Below are 20,847 nucleotides of genomic sequence, written 5' to 3'. Positions count from 1 at the left end.
TGGGATCTGCGCTCTTGCACTGGTGACTGGGCAAACCCTCACCTTGACTGAACCCTTGTCCACGACCCACTCCTCTTCCTCTGCGACCTCTTGGGAAGCGTCCTCTGGGCGGGAAGAAGGAGTCCTGTTGTCTATTCTCCCAGTATTGAGCGCTGGGGTTCTGGGGTCTTCTCCCCCCCCTTGGTTGCAACCAGTTGAACGACCCCTGTGGCGACTGGTCCCTCCAAAAACACGGTTGGGGAAAATCTTCCTCGTGGAAGCTTGTGCCTTTTCCAGAGATGCGTAGGTGCCCACAAAGCGACCCATCTCTTTGCCGAATATCTCCCGAAGAGGAGCCCTTGAGCCGCTTCGCCGGCTTCGTATGAAGCTAAATCGCTTAGCTTTGAATCTATCTTCAGAAGGATCCCTCTCCGTCGTCCTGATGCGATGGAACAGTTCGCGTTCCCTACGAGGCATACAGGCCGCTAGAACGTCAGGGTCCACTTCCTCCCCGGTATCTCTAGCTCTTTCGGCCTGGTCCATTATTTTCGCGAGAGGTCCGGCCAGGTCTAACACTTTCCTGGCAGCTCCTCCAGGACCTATCGATACCCTTACGTGGGTCCTTGGTAGTTTTGGAAAGGAAAGTCAACATCTTCGGGTCTAATTCTGGCGTTTCGGCCACTTTCACTGGGAGGTCTGGTCTCGGGCATTCCGCTCGAAGTCTCTGGCGCACCTCTTTATCCAGTGCCTTTTGCAACCTCTTGGTCATATATTGAGCTACTCTAGGCGATGGCTGCCAGTCCGAGGATCTTGGGTTCCGGATGCTGTCCGGATCGAACATGTCCTCCTCCACCTTCTCGAGGTGTTTTTCTTTGCTGATTCTCTTCCCTCAGCTAGGTTTGATTTATACCTCCTCCTCTTCCTCTTGAAAGGGGTTCTCACCTTCCTCCAGCTCCTCTTCCGAGCAAGGGTCTCCTTCTCCATATTCTTCGTCCCCTGGAGCGGGGGTCGTGATGTCCGGCACAGTCTCTAAGCTAGAGGAACGTTCATCAGCTTATCTTTCCAATGTGGCTGTGTGCCTCGTGAGGCTTTCCCCAGCCGTGCTTGTTGGGAGTCTCTCTCTCTCTCTCCTGCTGCTCACGCTCTCCGGATCGTAATACAATGATGTGCAGAGGCCGTAGCCTCGAAGATTAATATTAATATCACCGCCGGGCCCGGTTTATCACGGGTGCTCTGCTCCGTGTTGCATGTATTCCGAATGCGCGTACGGAAGCAGGCACCCGCTGACGCCGCCCACACAACGGTGGGGGCCATGAGGCCTTCTCTCGCTTGCCGCTGGCTCCGCTCCCTGAAGGGAGGGGGCCGCTGTACGGCGCTCGGTCTCCCCGCTGCCTCCGGCAGTGCTCGATGGGATGGGGGGAGAACGGGCTTAAAACTACGAGCGGAGGTATGATCCGCTCCTGCTCACCACGCCGCATCTAACTCCCCTAGCGTGCCGGAAATACGGCACGGGGCTCGCGAGGCGTGGGTAAGTTCGCTCGTAAAAAACGAGCCGGTGGTACGAACGAGCTCTGAACGCTTGTCTACCCTGTTCGGCGCGCCGCTGCGCAGCTAACTTTTTGTATCTACTGTATACACGAAACGAAGCTGTAAGCGTTCCCGTTCCTGACTGCTAAACACTTGTAATGTCTACCCAACACAAAATCTACTTTACACATGCTATCTATCCATATATAATAGGGAGATAACTGGAAATAGTACTTATCTGCTTGAAGAACAGTAAAAGAAGAGGAGGAGCCCAGGGACAGGAAGTGGTTATTACTGGGCATAGAGTGTGATGGACTACAGAGACTATGGGGATTGTAGTTCAAATGAAAGAAAAGTCTGTTCAGACTGTTTTCAGTGTTTGTTATGGTTTTTTGAGTTTTGTTGAAACTGCTGAAGAGTAGTGAATTAAAGAAGTTGAAGCATAATGCTCACCTCCAGTCTTGTCATAGAATGAGGAGTTCAATAGTCTTGTGGAAGATGCATCTTTTGAAATATAAGTAGGACTCCCGGTTTTATGGTACTTTCAGTCTGTACCCACATTTAGTTATGCTTTGTTAAACAATGAAATGCATTAAGTATTTTTCTGCATTTTGACCACACGAAAAATATCGAGTAAGGTTTGGATGCATGTATTGATTTGCAGAGATGACCATCTGCTGAGAAATCATGCCTTTTCATGTTTAATACAAATGCATGAATATTTAATATGTTGTGTATGAATGGAGATGAACTTGCACTTGCGCTTTTGCTACAAATTACAGCATTTTCTACAACCATATGACAAAGCAAAGAAATGTCTCTCGCCTAATCTTCATTTAGGTAACATTCTTGCAGACATAATATTCATCAAGCCCATTACTCTTTGTGCAAGTACGTTGGACGTTCATTTCACTGCCTGAAGTCCCCCTAAAATCAAAATGCTTCTCTTATCAATGCTGCTGACCTGAGCCAAATCGGGTATTAAAACATCCCTTAATGGAAATCTCATCTGCTTTATTTTTTTTCCACTTCGTTCTACACGATGACTTCAAGCAGTGCTTCACTGCATGGTACGTGCTTCTTATAAATGGCTACTGAAAGGAAGTAGATCAATTTCCATCTGTATTCTGCAAAAAAAAAAAAAACAGGAGCCATAATTAAAAGCCATACTTGAATTACGGTTTGGATGGTTTTTCTCATAATTATTATAGCCACATCAATTTGTTGTTCCACATGTAAGACCAACTCAGCTGTGAAGGGATTGTGTATTCTCACCATACAGGGTGGACCTTACCACTGCTGGCAGGTCTGTAGCCTTGGCGATTGCCTTCCTTTGTGAGGGCAGGTATCACCCTCCACAGAGCGACAGCCATTCCATAGGAAGTGGTCCTGGGAACAGGAATCGAAGGGCACACCCATTCACAAAAAGTTTGGCCTCACATCAGGGCGCTGCACATATACATTTCTGATTTTATTGGGAAGGGGGTGGGGTTAGTGTAGACCAAGGGGATTCTTTACAGATGGAGGAAGGATCCACCACCTTGTTTTTCTCACTTGCACATTACTTCCTGTCTCTCTTCCCCCAACTTCCTTTAGCAAAAAGCACTTTGGGTGTGATATTGGAAGGCAAAGTCCACTTGTTCTAAGAACAGGGCTTGGACCCCTAAATTAGGCTAGCTTTAGTCCCATCATCTGTGGGATTTTGCCTCTAAAGGAAGGGGTCTCCCACTCTTTATGTTCACTTTGGAACAAACACGTAAGGTATTTTGTGGGTCAACTGTTGGGAGAGTTGACTTTCCACAGCCCTCCACCACCGAGTGAAGACTTTAGTGTCCAAGGCAGAGTCATGCTCTGTTCCCTACCCATCCTCAGGGCACATTTGGGGGTAAACCTGCTGCTGGAATACGGTGGGGCTTTCACACAAACTTATTGGCCACTTGGTATACAAAAAAGCCAAATACAAATGGTTTGTTAAAACTTGTTCAAAGTTTTATGTGTTTTTGTGTGAAGCTCTGGCCCTTTATGAGATGTGTGTTTCGGCATCTCTTCTGGCTTTTTCAAATCGGGGAGAGCCGACGTGAGAGACCATGATGGAGAATTATCAGGAGGGATTAAACCTCTGACATGTTATCCGTAAACCATACAGAGATCTACTTGCGACAAGTAATGTTAATGCCCTGATTTGAAAAAGGAACAAGAGATGCCGAAACACGTGTCTCATAACGGGCCAAAATTTCACAGAAAAACACATAATAAAACTTTGAACAAGTTATAACCATTTGTATTTAGCTTTTTTGTATTTAGCTTTTTTGTATACCGAGTGGTGCATAAGTTTGTGTGAAAGCCCCATCTTGAATACATTACACAGAGTAGAGGAACCCTTTTTTTTCTCTGTTTTTTATTATTCACGCACATGCAGCATTGCAATATACCTATGGATGAAATAGGGCGCAGAGGATAAGAAGTTGATATCTCTAAATTCCTCTCAAGGCTGCTGGAACAAGACTTGCATCTCTGCCGGGACCTCAACTTGGTGAAGAACCCCTGAAGGTGTGCCCTAACGTCCCATGGTAGGAGCCGCAGCACAAGGCCTAATTTGTTCTTGAAACCCCAATGTTAGACTTGCAGCATCCTGAGACCCAAGTCAGCCAAGAGCCCTCCTTCAATGCAACTAACTGTTTGAACTGTTGTCGAATCTGGTTCACTGCACCTCAAACTAGTCGGACTCTCTGAAGCTGCCTTTAGCACTCGCCAAGTTCTTCTAACTGCACGTTCGATAAGTTTCCTGCGGTACCACGCAATCTGAGCGCGTCTTGTTACTTGGCTCAAAGCTACAAGTTTTGTTGTTGCATCTGCTGCCTTCCAACCACTGCTCGCCTGGCCAGCAGACTCGTAGGCGATCGTCATCACCAGAGGAACTTATCCTGGAGTATCTTCACGCCATGATCATCAAACTAACCAACCTGCGCATCTTGGCACCAGGTTCCTCGCAGTCTACTCAACTGTCAAACAAACCCTGGTGGACAGCACCTCGAACCTCTCCTGCCGACCAACACTTCCAGTCACTAGGCTCTTCTAACTGGCCGTTGGTCTGACTCTGGTGGCCATTACAATCCGCTCGCCCCCAAGCATTGCCCTTCAAACTGCAAAAAGCTCTGTTTGACCACTGATCCTCTCTTAGGACACTGTGCCCGCAGCAACAAACAGCCTGGTTCGCCGCATTGAAACCACTGAGAAGATACACTTGGCCTGTAACTGCCTCCCTGGTCCATTTTGGGCCATAGAGACTGGTCATATCACCTGTGCGCCTTTTCTAGAGACCTATCCTTTTACAAAGAACATTGTGGTCGTTGACATTGCCTTTTCACCCCTCTATTCTCACCCAGAGTACTGCATTCTTTCTTTTATGCATGTTCAGTTTTTTTCCACCGGGGTGGGTTTTTGTACCATTTATCTATCTTTTTTGCAGATGGGGTGTTGAATGAAAATATGTATATTTTTTTTTTATAAGTTTTTATTAAATTTTGAACAAACAATAAAACCAAACAAACAGTGCATGTTCAACAGTTTCATTACACTTTTTAAATTCCCATACCACTACTCCCACTACCCCACCCCCCTTGCGAGTCTATCACCTTGAGTCATCAGATTCCACACCCTGTGGTTCGGTCTCCTCCTCAACAGGTTCAGCCGGGTCATCTAACGACCAAAACAATCCGGCTATCAGTGATTTCCAGGCCATCGGGGACTCCTCCTCCCCCCGTTGCTGCACGCCTCTTGCCATGCTATGGTTTCGGCTTCTGCCCATTTTTGCAAGTCTTTCCACCACACCTCTATCCTCGGCACATGGCATGACTTCCATCCCATGGCAATCCTTATCTTTGCAAGCACATAAGCCAGGTCCCATAATCTGCTTACATGCCTGAGTTTCCGTGGTCTGGGGAACCCCCCCAGCAGGCAGGCTCATACCGTGTCTACTATCGTGACCCTTCTTCCTTCTAGTTTCTCTTTTACGCCCCTCCAGAACCTCTGTATGATCGGGCAAGACCAAAACACATCCACCATGCCTGCGTTCTCTTCGTCGCACTTGGGGCATGCTTGCCGACCTGCCTTCTCGAACCTCGATATCCTCCAAGGCGTCATATAAGCCCTGTGTGTTATGTAAAGCTGTATCTGTTTCAGTCTCGCGTTTCTAGACACCTTCTTATGACACCGTTCCCACATCCCATCTCCCATCTCCCATTTGGGCCCCAATCTCCGTTTCCCAGTCCAATCTCAGCTGCGTGACCGCCTTCCCCAGTTTAGACATCAACATCTCGTACAGTCTGGAGACCTCACGGCCCCCCTCAGCTATATCATATATGACGTCGATGGTGGCGTCCAGTTCTTCCTCCAACACAGTTTCGGGCCACATTCTCTTAATCTTCTGTACCACTCTGTGGTACGTGATGTACTGGCCTTCGTGCAACCCAGCCTCCTCCCGCAGCCCCTCAAAGGTAACACAAGAGCCCCCCTGCCAAATATCTCCCATCGTTGCCACCCCAGCCGGCTACCAGTGGGTCCGGAGTATCAGTCGCAGCTGAGCGTCTGCCCCTGTCAATACCACCAATGGCATCTGCGGCGAGCATGGGGACGGGTTCCCCATCAATTGGCATGCCCTGCGCCACACCTTCCACCCCAGCACGCGCCACACCTTCCACCCCAGCAGCATTATTTTAGGGCTCCCCACCATCTCCGCCATGGGTGCCCACATAACTTCTTTCAAATAAAACGGTGCACAATCCCACCCAAACAGCCTAAATTCGGAGGTCTCTTCATCAGATAGCCATTTGGCAACATATTGCAACTGGCTCGCCACATAGTACGCCTTGTAATTGGGCAGCTTTATACCCCCTTTGTCATGGAAGTTCTGGAGCATTGTTGGGAAAGATTTCGTAATTGTAGGTAATTTTCCTTCCATGTGGCAACCCCTAAACTTTTTGCTGTTGTTTTTCACCTTGTTCTTGACTTTGCCAGAGAAGTGCAGCCTTCTGCCGCACTCCTCTGGGCTTTCGCTCCTTTCTTACGGGGAAACTGACATGCCCTTAAGACAGTCAGTACCGGGGAACGCTGTTTCCCGTAGTTTCTTTTATCATGTTGCGGCTTTAGTGCAACATGACACAAGAGGGCTCTGTAAACTAAGTTACAGCTCTCTTGGGTCTCTAGCCTTCTACAGGCCCTAGATACTCGTTTAGGATTGTATTTGATCGGTGCAAGTCATTCAGGGACTGGAATGGTGGCAGCGATCGTTTTGTGTATTTTGAGCTCCTTTTGGCGTTCTAAGCGCGTTTTTCGCGCTGAACCCAAAATGGTGGCCTGGCTCCCAAAATGGCCAGACCACGAGGCTCCTTTGTCCTGTCCACTGACCGTCTTGCTCCCTTCACTTTCTCCAGGTCGAGCCGACCCGGGGCCTTCCTTATTTGGGCATGTACTTTCCCGCGAAACACAAGCTCTCGCGGGCTTCTACATGTCTTTTGTGTGCCTCCAGGGTGTGGGCTGGGATGTCTGGTCCCAATACACATCCTGGGTGCCAGAGAGTCTAGGGTGGTGTGAATGCCTGGGATCACCGTGGTCCGTGATTGGTCCACGAATGGTGTGTGTGTGTTGATGAGCGGATCTCCCATTGGCTCCCCTCCGTTTTGGCGCGAAGGGAACCGTGGATAAGAGGGGGCTGGAAACACCACTACCATGTCGATCTCCTGAGTTCTCACGAACGAAGGAATACAGGAGCCAAGTATCCTGCAACCAAGAGGCTGGACCGAGGAATCGCTGGTGACCCGCTGAAGGACTCCTCCTTTGCACTGCTGTCGTCCTGTGACACCCTTTCCTCCTTTGATCGAACCAGAAGGCCTGTACTGGTGCTTCGACCTTTGGAATAGCAGGAACAGCTATTCTCGGCGACTTCATCATCTCCTGCCAGTAAGCCTTCGGAAGTGTCTCTGGGCCATCCAGTTGACTGACCAGCTTACACGGGAGTCCTGCTCTGTAACCGCCGCCAGGTTGTGTTGTATTTCGAGTCCTTGTCACTCTCACACGCTTAGTACACTTGGCGTTCCCAAGTCTGAAGTGAGTAGTGTACATTTGGCTCAGATACACACGGCCGCACCGTTGCCCTGCTGTGGTGACAAAACTGTGCAGGTTTCTTCGATTGGGACGTCTTTTTTCTCTACACGATGACGAGGCATTCCCGGCTCTTCTGAACCTGCCAGCTGCTGAAACTAACGTGGAGAAGCCTGGGTCTGCTTGCATCGGGGACCGGTGAGTAGTATAGCGAGGATCTGGTCGCCCTCCTGCAGTAGCCCATTGCTTTTCCCCGCTGTGTAAAAACAGCACCCTTTTGTCCGTACTCGCGCTCTGCTTCTGCTCACTGTGGAGGCTGCGCTTGAGTCGCGGAACCTGTTCTTCTTCTGTTGTGCACTAACCCGAACTGCCTGACTTCCTCCGAAGAGCTTCTCCTTTTGCCCGTTGGCACCAGCGTGTGCAGGTACTTTGAGCACAAGGCTCCACTCTTCGCAGGGCTCGGACTTCCATCTAGTTAGGTGCCTCTGAAGGCGAACTGAGTCTAAAGCATTATCGCACTGCCTGTTTTCCTTCCCTTGCAGGTGGACTACACATTTCATGCCTCTAATGCTTGAGACTGTCGTATTTGTATATATATTGTGTTGATATGGTATGTGTTGGCTTAATATTGTGATATTGTGATTTTCTCACTACGGTCGTTGTTTTAAAGGCCTTAAAATAAATGTGTATATATTTTTGATATAACAACTGTTTGGAGTAGTTTGTAAGCGCTCTTGCTTTGTGTGCTCATTGCGGGCTTTCAGTCACCCTCACCCCTCTTGAGACCTAGTCTTGACCGCCGCGATCGCTACCTTGATTGGTCTGGCTCGTCCAGAGGTTACCCTGTTCCAAGTAATTAGGTTGGCCTTCTGAACTTCTGCGCCACCAGGACAGAGTTCAGAAATCCGTCTTAACAGCCATGCTACAGAAAGTCCCTACACATGCTGTTCAGTTTGGCAAAAAACCCTTTAGGAATCAGATACGGAATATTCCCGGAGTAATGTAGGAGCCTTGGCAGGACCACCATCTTTAGCATCGCTCCCCGCCCCATCATCGCCAAAGGCAGCTTTGCCCAAAACCGCATGCATTTCTCAATTTTTTGGATTGCCACCTCTGTGTTACACCTATGCTACTCCCCCATAGTGTGATATATATCTATCCCCAGGTACCGAAAAGTACTAACCGCCCACGGTACCTGTAAGACCGGTAACATCTCCGCTGGAACCCCTGTATACCTGCCCCAACGGGAACAGACTAGACTTCTGGGGGTTCACCGCTATGCCTGATAGCTCAGCGTATCTCACAAGCACTTCCAAAATGTACTGGAGGTTCTCCTCCGGGTACCGCACATACAGCAACATGTCGTCCGCATATAGGGAGACCAAATGCCGCTCCCCGTTCACCTCGATGCCTATGGTGTCATATTGCTGCCTCAAATAGATCGCGAGAGGCTCCAGGGCCAAAATGTAGAGCATATGGGACCACGGGCATCCTTGTCTAGTACCCCTACTAAGCTGCCACCTCTCTGATATCACAGATCCCGTCTTTGCTCTGGCCAGCGGTTCACTATACAAAATCTCCGCCCACCTTACATAGCCAGGCCCTAACCCACAGTGTTTCAGGGCCGCCAGCAGCCACGGCCACTTGACAGAGTCGAAGGCCTTGATCGCATCCAGGGACACGATTGCCATTTCCTCCTCACTTCCGCTGCCAAACTCAATGATCCTCTGACGTCGCCTATGATTGTTGGTGATGTTTCTATGGGGGACAAAGCACGTTTGATCCGGATGTATTAACTTACCAATGACCTTTTTCAGTCTATTCGCCAAGACCGCAGTTAATATCTTGCCGTCTTGGTTCAACATTGACACGGGTCTGAAGGAACCACAGCTGCGCCCTGGTTTATTTGGTTTCGGGAGAGGTACTATGACAGCCTCTCTCTGACTCCGGCAGGCAGCCCGTCTTGAACGCCTCATTTATCATCTCTAGCAGCGGGGGAGGACCTCTTCTATATATACCTTGTAAAATTTGCTTGGGAGCCCGTCTGTCCCCGGGGTCTTACTCTCCCAGTAATCCGCGCATTTTTGCTGCAGCTTAAGTATCAAATCTAGTTTCTCCGCTGTATCGTCACCGGCTTTTAAGGCCTCTTCCAATTTTGCTTCCGTCTACCTCAGTTCTGTTGAAACCCCACCCTGTAGGCCCTTGGATTTCGCCATGGCCGCCCCCCTCATAGCAACTTTAAAGGCCTCCCATAGTGTCCCTGTCAAGTCCACACTCCCAGTATTGGTTTAAAAATAATTTACTATCTCCTCCCGTAAATCTTCTCTAAAGAAGGGGTCTCTCAACGCCTCCGCTTGTAGGCGCCATGTCGGGATCCTCAGCCGCAGGGGGGGGGGGGGGGGGGCAATATTGCCATGCAAGAATCAGGGGCTAGTGTTCCGAGAGGACCCTGGCCCTATACTCTATGTGCGCAATCTCCGCTATCATTTCTGGTGATGCGAAGACAAAGTCCAGCCTTGTTGATAACTGCTGTAGGGCAGAATAATGCGAATATTGCCTTTCCCCAGGGTGCCACACTCTCCATGCATCTTCCAACCCAAAGTCATCAAGCAGTGTCTGTAGCGCCCTGGCTGCAGAGGCCGGTCTATCCAATTTCCTGTCCGATCTATCCACCCTCGGGTTCAATACATAGTTGAAGTACCCTCCCCAGATCACCGCGCTTCCCACACACACACACTCAGGTTCGCACTCAGTGTCCTAATATACGCCGCTGTGTTCTGGTTCAGGGCGTATGTGTTAACAATACTTCTCTCCCTATTCTCTACCAATCCCCTCAGCATAACCATCCTCCCGTCTGTTTCAGCCACCACTTGCAACCGCTGAAACGGGACTTGTGGCGCCACCCATATAAGTACTCCTCTTGCGTAGGCCGAGTACGAAGAGCCCACCAACAACCCCTTCCACTTTCCCGCAATTGTGTCCATCTTCTCACGAGTAAGGTGGGTTTCCTGTAGCAATGCAATATCTATTTTCTGCCTGCGCAGATACAGCACAACCTTGTTGCTTTTTAAATAGCTATTAAGCCCCCGCACATTCCATGTGAGTATTTTAAGGTCCCCCCCATAGCCTGGTATGATCCCCCCCCCCCCCCAGGTGCAGTGTAACCTTGAGTTCCATTCCAATCTATATAGGCTTGCATCCCCTTCTAAAACCCTGTTAACCAAAAACATACCAAACTTCCCACTCCCTCTCCCCCCGCCTCCCAACCCTTCCCCAACACTCGAAACCACCCCCTCCCACCTCCCCCCCCCCCCCCAACTGTTGCCCAGCTCCATCCCTGGACCTCGGGCTCCCCGGCATCTAGCTCTTTCTGGCTTTCGCCTGTACTCGAAGCTCCGCAGGGTGAGGCCGCCCTAGTGGCTAACCTACTAGAACTACAACTACAATTCGGGGGGTAGGGTGCTACCGCCCTGCTGCTCCAATAGCACATCAAAGAACTACACATTGCTATACAGTTTAAATATATGTACCGCCACTATATTCAAGTCCATCAAGTCTCTCACAATCCGCAATATGTTATCGAATATCAGCCTCCTACAGCCAGGCCCATCGTTCTCAGCCTTCGCCTAGGATGTTCGCTCGCCGCCCTAGCAAAATGCATACCGTCTCTGAGTCACTTTTCACGTCCATTTTGTGTCTCCTCCGTGTCTTGAGCCGGGCAGCCCTGCAGATCCAACCACGTTGTCGCTTCTTCCGGAGTGTCAAAATGCATTTTGCCCTTATACTTGACCTTCAATTTCGCAGGGTACAGCAGCATATATTTTATCCCAGCCGCCCGCAGCCTCCTTTTGATGGTTACATAGCTGTACCGCTGCCTCTGGACCAGCATAGTGTAATCCTGGTATGCCGTGATAGTGCTCGAGGCCCTCTCGATTGTACCGCCTTTCTGAAAATACTCCAATATTTTCTCGCGGTCTTTATAGTTCAGTATTTTGGCAATTATCGCTCGTGGAGGGGGCCCCCGGTCTCGGCTTCCGCATGAGGGCTCTATGTGCACGCTCAACCACAAATCCTTGCGAGAGTGTACCCGCCCCGATTCCTTGTAAGAGTAAGTTCTCGATATAATCAGTCGGGTCCTGGCCCTCCTCGCCTTCCGGCAGACCCACCACACGAATGTTGTTTCTCTTCGCTCTCCTTTCTGCATCTTCTGCTCGAGACTCCAAGTTGGCCACCTGTTGTTTGAGGACATGGATCTCTTTTGTATTGTTGGCACCGGTGTCCGTATTAGATTTCACTGCGTCCTCCAGGCTGCTTGTGCGTTCCGCCAGTCCCCTGACATCCTGTCTCAGCAGGGAGACTTTGATGCCCACTGCTTCAATTTTGGCCTCCAGGGAAGTGCGTAGGTCCATCATCGCAACCCCCCAAGATTCCTTCAGCTCCATAATGGCCTCCAAAATCTGACGATTATCAGCCACTGTCGCGCCCTCAGCCTGTGCCATCGGGCCTTTGGTTGAGGTGGCCGCAGGAGACAGTTGTGCTTTCGCAAAAATGTCCATCGTGGGTTGTTTGGTCTTATTCTTGCCCACGGCCCCTCGCGCCGCCATTTTCTGGTTCAGCGACCGAGTGTCCCCCCCAGCCGCAGTTTCCGCTCTTTACCGACTGTCACGGTGGTCTCCAGGCAGTCGCAACCTCCACCTCCTCTTGCTGCTGCTAGTTCAATGCCGAGCGAGTGCTTCTCGTGCTGGTCGTGGTGCAGCCTGCATTTTCACACCTCTGCTGCCTTCGGGCCCCTGCCGTCCGGGCCAGCCCCCAAGCTTTCACGACTCAGGACATACGGCCCCCGGGGGTTTTTGTATTCCACCTTCACCTTGCCATTCTTTCCCCGTGGCCGCCGCCTCTATTCGTCCTCTTCGGGTACCCTGGTTTTGTTTCTTTTGTTGTCGGCCATCTTGGGTGACAATGGACTGGACCGAGCCGCCGCCGCCGTTGTTCGACGAGCAATTCCTCCAGACTCCCGCTTCCGATTTATCTCTATCTTTATTCAATGAGCTCCATTCTCATGCATATGTGATCAATTCTGAAACCAGTGGGGCACTTGTAAAGGTAGTTTGTACGGATCATCTGTCGGATCCACCGTAGCTCCACGGGAAGCACGTCCTACTCCATGGCTGCTCAAGCCACGCCTCCAAAATATGTATATTTGTAGAGAATCTTGGTCGGACACTCCCTTTATTTTGAGCTGTGATACTTTGCTGTTTGGGTCACTTCTGAATCCCATTCACACCCCTTTTAGAATTTAGCCTTCCCTTCGCCCACATTACCACGAAAGGTGAAGAAGGTATATCTCTCACCTGTCTGTTTTACCTTGGTAACTGGGATCACTGTTGGCTTTCAGAAGTGTGAGGGCTGTGCCAATGGTTTATTCATAATCTAAATATATATATATTCCCCGCCCACCAGTTGCAATTTAAAATGGTTTATTATTCAGCACATACTGTATCTGGCTGAAGTTGGGGAGGAGGGAGGTTAAGAACAGTCTTACAAGTCTTCGGTAGGCTACAAATACTTTAGCAACCAGAAACCTTCTTTTTGAAGCTTGTCCCTAAATTTGTTATAGTTGTTTGTTACAAGCAGGTGTTTGCAAAATGTCGCTGTGTAGACCTGTTTAAAAACTTCCAGCAACTGAGGTGGTAGACTACCAGTCTGCAGCACCCAGATATGTGAAGAGAGGATCCCTTGCTCCACGGTCTGCGGCCCGGTAAAGGAGATGCTTTTAATACAAGGGTTTCATAGCAAATGAAAGTCAGTGGTATTAGGGTTGCTTAAAGAGATTATGGCCCCCGAGCTCCAACTTGCGATACCACAGTTAACATGGGGCACATTATTGGTTGCAACAATGCTCCCCGTGGGCATCTCCCAGACTTTAGTTCAAGACTTCAAGGTTAGGTCAGGGAGAGACCCCAGGACAGGCACTACTCTAATTGTGTTCCAGCAGCACAGGAGAACCCTTTAAGAGCAGCCGGCAGGAGTGGGTTTTTGTGTGACCCATTATAATGGGCTACTGGTCTGCAGGAGCAGCACGGTCCGTCCTTGGGGAGGAGCAGGCATTTGTTCATGGTGAGAAACTACAGCAGCAGGTTGTTGAGGTCTCCTCAGAACCTTCGGGATGGAGGCAGCCTCTCCAGCGAGTAGGCAGTAGGGTCCTGTCCAAAGCTGCAGTCCTGTTTCTGTCTGATGCAGACCCAGTAACCGCTCCGTCTTTGGGACAGTGATTAATGCTGAGCAGAGCTTCAGACTGGTTGGTCGCACAGTCTAGTGGAGGAAGGCACCTAGTTAAGTTCTTCATGGTTGGTTTGAAGGTATAGTGCAGATAAGAGGTGGTTAGCTTCATCCATGCTGGTTGTAGTAGCAGTCCTGTGGCTTCTCTGTCAGTCCTGCCACTTCGGGCCTTGGATATTTTGATCAACATCTCCTTTTAGCCAGATTTTGGGCTGGCTGCTGCCTCATCCCACCTATAAAAGGTACCTGCAATGTTCAAATAGGTGGAGTCTATCCAATCGGGGTCAGCCTGCCACTTCACAATCTGTCCAAAACAGGACATCCCTGCTTGAAGTGTGCACTGGGACAAGAAAGTCACACATGCCAGTTTTCTCACACAAAGCACAGAGCTGGATTGTCTTACAAATGCATGCCTTACTTGGCAATTTCCAACCTAGGAAGGAAAATGGCATGAAGTAAGTCTTCAACTACGGGAAACTGCCATTTTGAGCATGTTGCACTCGAAAAGGCATTATCGCTGTAAAACAAAAGTACGGTGCATGGCCGCGCACTAGGAAAAATGTGATCAGTTCCACCAGCATGTTCATTGCATATCAGAAGTTACTGAGCTACTAATTCTAGAACAATAAAAGACACTACCCTTGGGTCACTCCGCTGAAGGTGGCTTGTGTTACACTGTACATAGAAAGTTGAAAAACATGGAAGACTCATTCCCTGAACCAGTAGCCATTGGCACTGACCCATGCCCACCAAACTAAATGGGGAGCAGGTGAGTCACTTTGCTTATCCCAAATCAGTCATCCAGAAAGCAGATTTGCTGCAGGTGTCCATTTAATTCCAGGGTGGAAATTTGCTAAATAAACTTTATTAACTGATAACTAATAAAAGTAGGAAAATCCCACCCCTGTAAGTCAAGTACCCATACTGCATGCTAGCGGATTGCAAAATGCACTAGCCGTTGGTTTGACAGGGACAGGGCCTCCATATCCTTGTCCTTTACTGCTTTTTATCGTGTGTTCTGTCATGTTTTCCGTGCAGGAGTTCATGTGGACTCCTGGCGGTGCAGCTCTCTTTTGGTTTGGTCTACAGACCCATGGGATACCCTTATGGCACCCATGGGTGGGGGGTACAACCCTCTGCCCCTAGTGTATGTTTTTGGGCACCTGTGTGTAACCCACAGAGCAGGGTATGGGCTGGTGGCTGCTCCGTGCTGAATTGACAGATGCCCTGAGCATCCTCCATTTTGGGATGCCCAGACCCTGTCATTGGAACTGGTAGATTCCTGATGGAGACCAGATGGCCCCCGTGGCCTCTTGCCTTCCATCACCTGTTAACTTGGTTTTCCCGAAGTTCCTGGGAAGCCCCGACTCTGTCCCTTCCCCCTGAGTGGAAGTTCGATTTATGGTAGTGTGGGGAAGTGCCGACCAGACTGGCTGTAGCCTTCCCAACGACCGTATGTTGTGGGTACACCTGTGGGTGGGACCTGGGCGAATGGAGTGTGTGAGACGAATATACACTTCTTGTTGTGGATGTCTGGTATTTGACACAATGACTGAGACAGCCCTGCCCGAAACCGGTATGAATGCAGTGTGTAGTGTTGAATGGCGTGGTACATGTCCGAATCCACATTCTGTGTTGAGAGTGTCTGGATGGTGAAGAATGGCCTGAATGCACCGTGCGCCTGATTGGCTGACTGACTGCCTGAATGCCCTTCTGATTGATTGATTGCCTGAGTGTGACCCAGCAGAATGAATGGGGGATCAACTAGTATATCTGGGGGCCTCTCACTGCTAGAAATCGTTCAGGAGCTGGAGTTGAAACTAACATTGAAACTGAAGCTTAAGCTTGAAGCCCTGCTGGAAGAGAAGTAGTGCTGTTGCTCTACTTCATCGATCTGAAAGCTGCTCTGTCTCCAAGGACTGACCCATAGAGGACCTGGTTAGGCACCCTCTTCCTGTGCTCCGAGGGACCATCGAGCACTGCTAACCTTTGCCAAAGCTCCCTGGAAGTCAGACCCTCGACAGGCTGCTGACGGGAGACTGGGATCGCCGAGGAGAACGAAGATCACCACCAGACATTCTGTCCACTGTTGTCGCCCAGGGTTCGCAGGTTTACTATAACCGCTGGAGGACCGTCGAAGTTAGTTGGCCAGAAGCAGGGACTGCTTGACGCTGTGCTGTCGATGACTGGAGCCGCAACGCTCCTTTTGCCGAAGACATTTTGATTCACGGATGCGCTCATCCGCACCGCCACCCGCCTTATCTCGCCGGAGAAGGCCAGGCCGTCGACGCGCCGAGGAGCGTCTGCTGGTGGGTTTCCCGCCACCCAAAGATCGCAGAGACGCCGGACGACTCGACGCCCTTGCTGGGCCACAGTTCTTCACAAACTCTTTGGTGTCCTGAACTAATGACATTGAGGGGCCCTGCACGCCTCTTACTTGCAGGATGTCTTTGACTCGTCATCACAGTGCACCGCCAGAACCAGAGCTGCGACCTCACCGCCATCGTTCACCCTTTTCTTCGAGGGATCTCAACAATCCATAGCTCCTGCTTTAAAGGGAGCCGCTCAAGAAGGATCCGTTGACGACCCGTCGTCCAACTCTGCTGTTCCAGGTACATTGGGGTGGTAGAAAGATTGTAGAAGGAAATAAGACTCATTGAACAATATTTGGACTGGGCTTGTACAATATATTTTGTTTACAGGTTGCCCAGGTAGGGGGGGGATCTCCACACAGAACTGTCTAGTTGTAGGGGCCAGTATTCTGCCAATTGTTCTAACCAACTGCTTTCCTCCTATGTCTATTGTTGGTTGTCTTTATTAATTTGTGTGACATTTGACCAGAGTATAGTTGATGCACTTTAATGAGATCTACTGATAATTGTGGTACCACTTAGAACTGTATATATTTGCCATTGTAGGTTAACTGAGCACAACGTGAGTTATTGTGATTGTGTATATAACCTTGAACCTTAATTATATAAAGATTGTTTTAACTAATACAGTGTGGGTGCTTGGGGACTACACTGTACTTAAGAACCAGCCCATTTCACCACCTGAGAAGCTAGGCCTCGATTGCTCAACTACGTTACCAATAATGGAGAATCTTGGCTGGGGTCCTCTGTGCATCATGGCGCTGCAACTGCAGAGGTAAGGGCCAGCCAGGAGAGTCAAGAGTACTAGAAAAGGAAGGTTTTCAAAGCCCGCTGAAAAGGGAGGTGGGCCCTCAAAGGGACACAGACCAAAAAGGGAGAGAATTGCATGCCTTTGCTGCAGCCACTGAGAAAGCACCGAGAGTCTAACCCTAGGAGGCTGAATGGTTTTCAGAGATAGAGATCGAAGTGACCTATAGGGTTTGTAGCGGCAGAACTTTGTTTGAAGATATTCTGCTCCTACTTTATAGAAAGCTTTGTGACCCAGACACAGCGACTTAAATTTAACATGCTGTTCGACTGGAAGCCAATGGAGCTGGCACCGAAGCGGTGTTTTGTGGGCGCAAAACGGAGGGTTGAGTACTGCTCGAGCTGCCATATTCTGCAACTGCTGCCGATGGGGGGGGGGGGAGAGGATGGAAGGGGGAGGGGGGGAGGGGGGAAGGGGAGGAAGTGGCACGTGGCACTGGAGAGCTAAATACAAGGCATTACAGTAATCAATATTACTAATTACCAAAGAAGATACCACTGGAGTATGGAATTTAGGTGGGGCTACAAGGGATAACTTTCCGTAGTCTGCCATTTAAAATGGGCCTTTTCTGACCGGAAAAGGAAACGGTTCAGCCATGGATAGCGAAGCCGAAATTTTAACACCTAGGTCCTTCACTGATGAGACGGGGGGAAGGAAAAGGATCAAGGCTCTCGGGCCAAGACCTGGGGGTCCAGAACAAAGAGGGGGGGTAGTTGTGCCAATGACCAACACCTCAGATTTCTCACCGTTCAATTTGAGCCAATCCAAGCCCATCCAATCACCAACTGCCCTATGCCAAGAAGAGGTTGAATATATATATATATATACACAGGGTGGGAGACAATGAGGAGCCCTGAGGGACACAACAGTGGAACAGAAGGGGAGTGAAAAGATGGTAGGGACACAGATTGTGAGCGCCCGCCAAAAAGGAAGAGAACCAGGCCAAAACCTAGCCAGAAGGGCCTGTAGAACAGAGATGGGTGACCAGGTCACAATCCATTCAGCATCTTTCCATTCTTTGAGGATTTTTCACGCATGTCAGAGATCGTATCTGTGGGGTATGTTTGAACGAATCTGCCATAAGACAATACAGTCGCCCTGGACCAAGGGTTCTGAGAAACTGTCGTCCCACACCTGCGACAGAACAGACTCCACATCCTCCCTGTACAGGTACTTCACCCCCCGTTTTAACATCTGTGGTTGGGTCATCTGACGAGGAGGAATCTGCCTGCTTAGCCAAGATGAGACCTGCTTATAAGGGTGATAACAGCACAATGGAGGCCCAGCCAGCAGCACCTAAAATAGAGCGGAAGATCAAGAAAGGCTCCACCTGCCCGTGCATGACCGCGTTGCAGGCCGCCATGGCAACAGAGGCCGCTGCTTGCCAGTGCGAACAAGGGCTGACTCTCAGAGTTGGTTGCACCCTCAAAGTCTGACCAGATAATGGTGAGGAAGTGAGCCGTGCAGGCACTCGCCTGGAAGCCCCCGGCCTGAAGACCTGGGGCACAGCACAGCCGCACCTTCATCAGGCTCCCTCATCCCACTGGGGAACCTAGAAGGAAATCAAGTCGGCGCTCAACAGGAGCTCCTGCCCCACAGAGAAACCACGAGCGTGCCCCAGAGGAGAGGACCCGTCTCCATGCAAAGGTACCTTCCAGGGGGCCAGCAAACGGTGCCCTGCACCCCAACAATTCCTGACTGGAGGACATGACATTTATTAATTGGGGCTTATGGGTACGAGGGAGGTATTACTCTCTGAAGAAAAGAAAGTTAAAAGGGGTTCCTGGAGTCTAATCGAGCTGTTGGGGGTGGGGGGGGGAGGGGTAGGGAATACTGGACGAGAAAGAGGGACGTGGCGGTAATGCTCTTGATATGGCCGGTAATTATTAAATGCACTTTTGGAGATCACCAGGGGGCATAGGCGAAATAGCAGCCTGATCGTTCGCCTCCCTTGCCAGCCGACATGAAATGGCGATCGACTGCGGCCAAAGTTAATCAATGACCAGTCCAATGGCACCAAGTGCATTTCTGACCCCCAGACACTCGCTGGGTGAGCATGGGCAGCAATGCATTAAGGAACTGTGTGATCTGGGGCTTGGCGTGCGCCGTCGCCTAAGCTCCTGATCCGTTCGGGTGGCTTCAGTGTTTGAAGGTGGGACTGGGTGCGCACTCTAGGCCACTGGCAAGGCCGGGCCGTGAGGAGAGATGTTATACGCCCCTGGACGTCCCGCCACAATCAATGCAAGTACCGCCTGCGGCAACCTGAAACCGCAGCGAAGTGTGGCATTCCAGTGAGAACCAAGCATTCGGGCAGCCCTGTCTCAGCACAGCGGAGGAGCAAGGAACCATGAGAGCAGCAACCAAATCTCCCCCAAGCGGCACCCTGGAGCCACAATGATAACTGGTTGCATGGTAGAAGCGCCCCAAAAGCTGTAGGAAGTCTAGTTTGGGTGAGCTTGGTGTCTAGGTCGGCACAGCGATGGAGGAAGCCAACCATGGCCGCCGCAGGAGTATTTGCACCCTGCTGACGATGTAGTAGCGAACACTGGAGAATCAAGACTCTAGGAGGTGTGGCCCTGCGATCCTTCCCACGGTGCGAAAACCTCTGGACATTGTTAAAAGCACTGGCGTTGAAACAAACCGGGATACCACTGCACAGCTGGGGTGGGAATCGCGCAGTTACTCACTTCGGAGTTGCAAAGCCGGACACCACGAGTGCCCATGCTGCCTGGAGGACACCACCGCTTTCAGTGCACAACGGGGCTGACTTCACACTGCAGCAGGTGCTAACTGCACGCACAGGCGCAGCACGGCAAGCAGCCACGAGCTGTCTCTGAAGCTGGTGGGACCCAGCGCCACGTCACAACACGAAGAGCCGCAGTGGTAGGACACGTAGTGTAGGTTTCATGTGGCGGCCCACAGCCCTCCAGAATAGAGAGTCAGTCTAAGGACCTTGCACTGGTTGCGAGCGCAGTTCACCCGACGGGCGGCTATCTCCGGGGGAACCCTTGAGTGATAACCTAAGCAACCACAGTTCAACAGAGCTTCCAGTTGCAACGGGGCAACGCTGGAGTCCAGCACCTGACAAATCCTATACCCTTTCCGCCGGGACTCATCAGCCATGGCAAACGGCACACAGACAGCAGTAACCAGCATCCCCGGAGACGGACCGACGCCTAAAGAAAAGCGGACATTTGCATCCTACTTAGAGAGATCAGGTCAATGAAGAGCAGTATTTCAGTATCCATAATGGTGATCCCGTCCAGAGTAGACAAATTGGTACACACAATGGAGCCAGTTGAAAATAATCCGCCGTCTGCAGGGGTAGAGAAAATGAAGGCCGAGTAGTCGCTATCTCAACCACGAACAGAAAAACGCTGATCTAGAGACAAAAATGTTACTCGAAAATGGAGAGCGGTGCAACAACATATGGATCATGGCCTTAAAAGAAGCAGTCTGAGACACCACAAGCGCTGGAAAGGCAAGTCAAAGCCTTAGTCAACTCCCTTTTTGAGGAACTGCAAAGCCCCACAATAGAATTTGATAGAATACACAGGGGCGGAGGACCCCCTCTTCCCCCCCAACGGTGCAAGGTCGGTGATAGCACAATGCAATCCTTACAAGCACAAATCATGACATTGGCAAAGGGGGGGTATAGACAGAATTGACTTTGAAGGCTCCAGCATCCACATATTTCAAGACCTATCCGCAGCAACACTCCAAAAGAGGCACAACTGCATGCAACTGACCGCCTGGCTGCGAGAACAGAGCATTCAGTATCGG

At 50.4% G+C, this 20,847-nt stretch overlaps 1 protein-coding gene across 1 annotated transcript in view; it reads left to right on the top strand.

Annotated features, from left to right (window-relative positions):
- The window catches only part of F11R (F11 receptor), a 346,329-nt gene that overhangs the window by 13,581 nt on the left and 311,901 nt on the right, over positions 1 to 20,847 (top strand). The gene's annotated exons all lie outside the window — the stretch shown is intronic.

This window comes from Ambystoma mexicanum, chromosome 1p (genome assembly GCF_040938575.1).
Source record: "Ambystoma mexicanum isolate Mex_15411 chromosome 1p, UKY_AmexF1_1, whole genome shotgun sequence".
Lineage (NCBI taxonomy): Eukaryota > Metazoa > Chordata > Amphibia > Caudata > Ambystomatidae > Ambystoma > Ambystoma mexicanum.
Note: the sequence above shows the minus strand (reverse complement) of the source record. Positions and strands in the feature narration are given on the sequence as shown.